The sequence below is a fragment of the Aegilops tauschii genome, chromosome 4 (genome assembly GCF_002575655.3).
Source record: "Aegilops tauschii subsp. strangulata cultivar AL8/78 chromosome 4, Aet v6.0, whole genome shotgun sequence".
NCBI lineage: Eukaryota > Viridiplantae > Streptophyta > Magnoliopsida > Poales > Poaceae > Aegilops > Aegilops tauschii.
In genome coordinates this window covers 495,646,369-495,654,189 of record NC_053038.3, presented here as the reverse complement: position 1 = coordinate 495,654,189, position 7,821 = coordinate 495,646,369, and the positions used below count along the sequence as shown (strand labels likewise).

At 43.2% G+C, this 7,821-nt stretch overlaps 1 pseudogene; it reads right to left on the bottom strand.

Annotated features, from left to right (window-relative positions):
* Positions 1-2,193: 2,193 nt before the first annotated feature.
* On the bottom strand, positions 2,194-7,059 carry LOC109747622 (protein STABILIZED1-like; annotated as a pseudogene).
* Positions 7,060-7,821: the final 762 nt, after the last annotated feature.

Sequence of the window (7,821 nt, the reverse complement as noted above, 5' to 3'; positions counted from 1 at the left end):
TGGAGCCTTGCTAATGGGTACGACTATGTTCACATTTTTGGTTGAAACATGAAATTACATCTAATAGCGTTTCAAGTTGACGAATTGCGCTGGCTTGTTTTTAGTGAAAGTATTTTGGATGAGATGTATTGTAAGACCAAATTAAAAAATCATTTGCATATAGTGCCTCATAATTTTGTTAATCATATATTACATTATTACTTTTTAATATTTTCCTGGGTTTACATACATACTCCTACTTTATGCAGTTCTTAGCATAACTTGCTTGAGCACATAGATGGGCTATGAACTGATTATAACCTCTCTTTTTCTGTAGCATAGATGATTTTAATCTCTCATCATGTGTTTTTCCTCTCTTGAGGATAAACTGCCTTGTAGTAAAAATAGATAAACTGCCATGTTGGTATTCAGCCAAAATGCAAGCTATTCTTATAATGGTAATCCTTTTCCCTCAATACTCTTGGATTGCAAAGATGTTAACTGTGCCACAGTGTATTGACCTAATTCTTGGACAGATCCGACAATGACAGAGATGAATAAGGCAAAGACTACTTACAACAAGTTGATCATGAAGGTTATTCTATTATTGCTTATGATCCATCGTGGCATAGTGTATTGATTATGGTTATATTTTTAGGTGGCATATGAATTTACCTTTTTAAGTGGAATATGATGTTTGTTTGCTTATAGCCTGTAAGATTATTTTTTGGCTGTAGCTATAACTATTACTGAACCTTTTTCCATGAACAAATTTTTACGGCTACCAAAATCTGCGAGGCTAAACACTTGAAATAAATAGCCTAGATTAATGGTTGCCTCTTCATAAGAATTCCAGTGAACACTTGAATTCCTGTGTTGGTGTTACACTCTCTAATGATTCCTTTGGCAATGCTTTTCTCAAATTTAGCAAACCTGGTTTAAGTTTTTTTTATTCTTTCATGTTTTTCAGTAAACCGAATTGGTTTGTTTTCACTCAAGATGGATGTCTAATAGGCAGTGGAGTTGTCTAATCATTAATTGTTACAATGCTTGCATTGGCATGAAGAGCCTTGAAAATTAAATACTGCGCCCCTCTATTATGAAGTGCTTCAATGTACATTTCTAGAAGAAAAACTACATAAATCAGAAAGAGTGAATGTATCAACCAGACCTGTGCAACTTAGGAATACATACCCTTTCATAATATTGTAAAGCACATATGCACATAAGCTATTGTCAAGATCTCTTTATAGTACAAAAGATAATTTTTGTATTGATTGCAAAAGAACGACCACATTTGCTTGTAGTGTGGATGCTAGGGTATTCAAACATTCTTGTATTGCCTGGCTAAGTCTACGTTTACCCAGCAAAATTGGCAAATACTCGCTCCGTCCACGAATAAGTGTACATCTAACTTTTGTCCTAAGTAAAAGTTTTAAACTTTGACCAACTTTATAGGGAAAATTAACAGCATTTATGATCCTAAATTAGTATCACTAGATCCGAGTTTAGTTATTTTCTTGTCCGGAACTCTGCCATATTTACAATGGGTGTGATGGATGTTGTAGGTTCATTGGTGAGAGCCAAGGGTTCATGTTCAGAAAAATGGCATCTTGCTCCATTTCGTAGGCTTAGCTGAAGTGCTTAATCCTGAGAAGATGGGACACATCGATTATTACAGTACTCTTAACAAGTGCATTTTGTCAAATTCTAGCCAATAGATTGAAAGCATGCGTGCCTGCTTGTTCTTTTCAGTTCCAATAAATCTTTATTTTCTTTCTGAATCCAAAGTAGCAGAGATAATGCGAAAGGCTGCTGACTGTCCCAACCATTTTGACCTCTACAAAGAAGTGTAAATTTTCTGCCTCTTAACCGATGATCGCAACATGCAAGGACGTGAGCACATACTTTTATGTATCTAAATCTCATATATATGAAGCTTTTCAAGTGTAGTTACCAAGCGCCTTTCTGATTTAAGGAAAAAATAACTGATTTTATTTACATAATTACTTCCTAACTAAGTGAATGAATTTATTTTCTTTCCCTGTTATTCGTACGTTGCACGTGCACGTTTACTAGTGTTCCTAGATCTTCCAATCTCCCGGCTCACCTTTGCGCAAAGCAAGCTTGTTCGCTGCAACTGACCGAGGCTTGGACTGATGATGTACCTCCTTTCCTAGTCAGTAGCCTTATGGCTGACTGTGCCAGGTGTGCTTTTTTTTTTGAACTTCGGCGACTTTATTTAATTCATAATCATATCCTTTACAATAAGCGGAATCAGGAAATCAGAAGGTTTATCAAGCGTGCTTTCGTTGAATAAAGAACCCCAAATTCCAACGCAAAAGAAAGATGATATTATCACACTCTGGGCACAAAACAACCTCATGTCCAATCGAATTATACAGGCTACATAAAATGTTGATGGCTTGTGGTGAACTATCAGGACTTGCATAATTTTTACCCAAATGATGCAAGTGCAGTTTGTGGACGAACCACATCTGGACGCTTTCCAGAAGATTCAGGTCTAGCGTTGTCTTACTTGGATACCCCTTCCCTGCCTGCCATAGGGAAGATGATGAATTGCTCAGTAAAATTCAATATTTGTAGTATCAGGAAGCATACTTTCTATTCTCCAAGGATATATTTTGACCAACAAAAGGAAGATGACTCGTCGGCAGCAGAGCATGTGAACTGGCCAGAAAATTTTATGAAATGGCAAGTTTTAGGCCGACCCTTTCATGACAGACTAAAAATTTGTCACGTGTTCAGTTGACTCAATCACATATCACATGACAATGATTTTTCTGCGCTACATGTTTTTCCACAGAAATAATTCCGACAGAAATTAGAGAAAAGACACCATGCACCAGAAATAATGCAGCTAAAGAACATACTCAGGGCAGGAATTCCTAGAAGAATACTCTTTACTTCCTTGCAAGATATGTCCATCCCCATTTTTTTCCTGGATGTCCTTCAATCATCTACTAAAAGGCCATGTTATAAAGGCCATGCTATAAATTCTACGAGATGTGTCAAAAACGCTCTTATATTATGGGACAGAGAGAGTATGAGATGTGTCAAAAAACGCTCTTATATTATGGGATGGAGGGAGTATGAGATAGTACGTGTCAACTTACTTGTACTGCAAGACCATTATCCAGCAACAACCTTTTATATCATCATTTTGTACAAACAAGTGTTTTTACCATTATCCACAGGACCAATTTCATATCTGCATATAATACAAGAATACCTTAAGGAAGTAGGACTATATATGTATTATTGGAAAACCAACCAATCATAATGTGGATTGTACAAAAATTATACTCCATATAGGCAGGCCAATTATCAGCATCCAACACCAAAGGATTGCTGCAAAAGGTGCTCAGAAAACTAGGGAACCTGAACTTCGTATAAATATTAATCTGTAAGTATATAATAATCCAGAAAAAAGTAGAAAAAATGTTTTATAAACGCACTGAAGAGTAGTATACCCTGACTATCACAACTCTTACTATATGTTTCGTTGGGCTGGAAAATGATTCTACCACTGATACATTCTTTGGTCTTCAGCGCACATATATGAAAAAAAAAATGCATGAAGCAAAAAGTGATGTAATTACTTTGATTAAATGATCAGCATACATAGTAAGCAGATGGAAATTTCGTCGTTTATGGGTAAATTATAAGAAGCAATAGAGTCCAAGCCACACCTGGATGGACGGCGCTAGCAGTGCTGTCCAGTTTGTTGTAACTTTGTGTACTAACATGTCCATCCCAAGCTCTGTTTCACACTCCGGTAAATCTTTAAATCTTGTGTGCTCCTGTTTCAAAAATGTTATGTACTCCAGGTCTTAAAGAACCACTGGCATAGTCTATGCATAGTTAGAAAAGGTCAACAGTTTTTATTCAAACTCTGTAATCCTCTTTGCAGTAGGCGAATCATAAAAATATCACCAAAACTACCCTTTTTTTGCATATTCAGGCATGATAGAGATCATTAATGATAGCCACAAAAGGAGTTATGCATACTTGCAAGTTGCAACACAAGCCTTATAAAATTTTAAAATATATTTCATCCGAAGTACAATTTCTAGCAGAAGGATAGAATAACAAACAGTAAGGAGTAACTACATGAGCATCAGAAGCTTCAGAGCATGAGAAATAGAGAATACATGGAGGCAAATTTCTATCTGTTCGAACAGACGAAAACTTTACCAGAACATTAAGGACTAGGGTTCTGTAACATTGGGATTTTCTTCCACACCAAGTGCCAGAACGACTCTCCTCAGAATGGCATCAATTGGCTGATGTGAGTTCTCAACAGCCTTGCTTGTAGCTTGCCATCTCTCGCCATGTTTTGGTTCAGCTGCAATGCACCGCTTTAGAACATCCCTTTGTGTATCCGCATTTCCATGCTGAAGTTCAAATTTATAGTACAACGCCCAAAAATCCCCAATATCAGGAGCAAGGGAAACAGCTCTGTTTAACCAACTTCTTGCTTTATCAACCTTCCTGTCATGCCAGAAAAGTTTGGCTACAGCTGCGATGACATGGGGATCATGATCACATCTCTTTATAGCATCTGAGCTCTTTGATTTTCGTTGGGGACGTGGCACCATCTCTATAGCTGCAGCCCACAAAACGCCACTTGTTGGACACTCTCGCAATGCCTTGGCCAGTAGAGAACCGGCTTCCTTTTTGTTCCCGTGCCCCAATTCAGCTCGAATAGCTGCAAGCCATAGTTCAGGTGTAGCTGGGTTCTTTTTCCTTGCCATGGTGAGGAAAGCGCGTGACTTGCTCAAGCCATTTATCCTCTCCTCTAGATTAGCTAGCGAGAGCCAAAGAGGGATGCAACCGGGGCAGTGCTTGAGTCCATTCTCGTAAACCTCCTTTGCCTTCGCTCCACGGCCAATACGGTCTTCCATCTGCCCAAGCATTAACCACAATTTGAAGAACGAGGGGAATAACTTCAGGACTTCCTCCAACAACCTCCTTTCCTCATTCAAATTTCCTAGTTCCCTCTCAACAATTGCTGATTTCATCCAAACCCTCTCAGCTCCTCCTCTTTCCCTGGCCTTGGTCAAAAGCATTCTTGCTCTCTCCGGTTCGTTGTTCTCGAACTCTATCTTGAATGCAGCTAACCAGATCTCCTCTGAAACGGGGATAGCAGCATAAGCTTCCTGAAGAACGGCCCGAGCTGCAGGGACATCACCAGCCAGCCATTTCTCCTTAGCATGCATAAGCCATAACACTTCGGCTTTTGGATTGTACTTGACAGCCTTTACGAGAACGGCTTCAAGAGATTCTCTTGTCCCATGGCTCTTCTCAAGCTGCGCCGCTTTAAGCCATATGCTCTTCTTGGTAACGAACACACTAAGAGCATGTGCATAGATGGCCCGAGCTGTCTCAATTGAACCTCGTTTCGTGCATTCCTCTGCATCCGCAATCCATGTTCGCTTCCGGTCCTCATCATCAACCCCAACTCCAATAGTGTTTTTGACAATAGCATGGCAAGTAAGCACAGACCCGGCCCGCTCTGCAGCTTCGGCTTCTTTCAGCCATGCCTCCCTGTCAATATCCAACCCCTCTCTCTGCAAAGATTCTACACCTCTCTCAATCGTCTTGCTTACGGATTGGGTGTTCTCATTAGCCTCCTCCAGCTTTGCAGCTGTGATCCAAATGGCAGGTTCCTTGTCGAGCTTCTCCCTGGCTTTATTAAGCACCTTCCTTGCCTGATCATATGTCTCAAGCCTTGCTAGGGCAAGCCACAGCTCGACATGAAGCGGGCAGCACTCCACAGCCCTGTGAAGCAACATCCTTGCATCCTCCTCGTTTGCCAGCTCCACAACAGCCTTCCATAGCCTAACTGAACCAGGAATGTGCTCCAGCCCCTTCCTCAAAACCCTGCTCTTGTTCAAATCACTAGTCTCTAGTTTTGCAGCCTGCAGCCACAGCTTCACAGAATTGGGAATTGCCTTGACACCCCTGGCAATGACTGCCTTGGACTCATCCGGGCTAGCCAATCGGCATGCCTCGATCCAAACATCCTCATTCTTGGGGCACTCCTCACAGCCACGCTGAATTAGCTGCCGAGCAGAGTGGAGCTTGCCAGCAACCTCTTCGAGCCTAGCAGCAGCAATCCAACCTGGAGGATGCTTTGGGTTGGTCTGGGTCACAGACCTGAGCAGCAGTCTTGCCTTCTTAATGTCAGAAATCTCGGCATTGCTAGTAATTTTCATGATGTTCAAGTCTGTAAGGTATCCTTTTGGATCAACAACGGCGAGCCCGGAAACTGAATCCGGACAACCTGTCCAACTTGAGCGAGAGGGCCGTACTGCGACCCTCGCCGACGGCAGTCAGGTCGGTAACCGGCGTCTCTGTGCCGCCAGCGGCGCTGCTCCTGGGGTCCAGCGCCGTGACATGCCCCTGCTCCTGCCGGGCCTTCTCGACCAGAGTGTCCGGCGCCGGCACAAAGCTCTCGAAACGCTTCTTCTTGTTGCGCGCCGAGTAGTCCCCAATTTCAGGTATGCTCTCCCACTCCTGCACTGAAACATCCGTCAGTTTCCTCTTGAGATCGGCAAACTGCTCGGTGATCTTAGGGTTGGACGCACGGTACATCTCAATCTCCTGCTTGAGCCGCGCCTCGCGCCGGTCCTTGCGGCGCAGGTCCATCCTCTGGTCGACGGTATCCCAGACGGCGTCGGCCTCGCGGTCGTCGTCGTCGTAGTCGGCGGTGGAGAAGAGGCCGGCGTCGTTGCCCTCGAATTCGTCAAACTTCTGGTTCTCGTCGTATCCGTTATCCTCGTAGCCGCCTTCGTCCTCGTAGGGGGTGTTCCCACGTCCACGCCCGAGGGAGGGAGCAGCAGCCGCGGCGGCCGGGCCGACATCGGAACGGGTGGTGAAACCGGTCGCGCCACGGCCGAGACCCGCGACGTAGTTGGGGGGCGGCTTGGAGTTGAGGAGGTCTTGGCGCACGGCGCGGGCGGGCGCAGCCGCCGGAGGAGGGGGCGAAGAGGCGAGGTCGGTCATGCCGCCGGGGAGAGGAGGATTGGCGGGCGGGCGGCGGTGGAGCGGTTGGGTTTGGACCGTGGCCAGCTTTATTTTTTTTATCAGAGACCGTGGGTCCGTGGCCAACTCGATATCGGGAGGCGGTGCGTCGTGTGGACTTGGGTTGTTGTAATTGTGCTCCTGCGGGCTTTTTTCGGCTTTCTTTTTGTTCAAGCAAGATGGCCCACTTCTCCTCTCACGAAAAAAAGAGAGAGCAAGACAGCCCGCTGCCTAGGAGGGTTGAGAGCAATGCTAAAAAAAGGGATCGGCAACAGGTGATTTTTTTTCCTAAAAAAGTTCTTCAATAGGTAATGAATAAATTGGTGTGTAAAAATTATTTATCTATACCAATATAAAAAGACTCAAAGGGGCAGATCCAAACCATCTCGACCGTCAAATCATCTATATCAATATAAAAAGACCCAAAGGGACAGATTCAATTAATCTCGGCCATCAAATCATGTCAATCCAACGACCTAGACTGCTTCAATGTCGAGCACTCAACACGTTTAGCGTGCAGTTAATTTTATGCCAAATATAGTGCTAATCACATAATAACACGCAAAAAATATCCTACTTAATATCCGCATGCACTTAATATATACTTCCAAATTAACGTGCATTGCACGTACACATTGACTAGTGTTATCTAGCGGTTCAAATCGCTCTAATGTTGAGTACCAAACACGTTTAACGCTCTAATTACCCACCACTGCCATTGGTTAGAAACGTGTTTTGACTCAACGCTATCCATGAAATCTGCCATGTAATTAATATCCTACCATTCCCGCG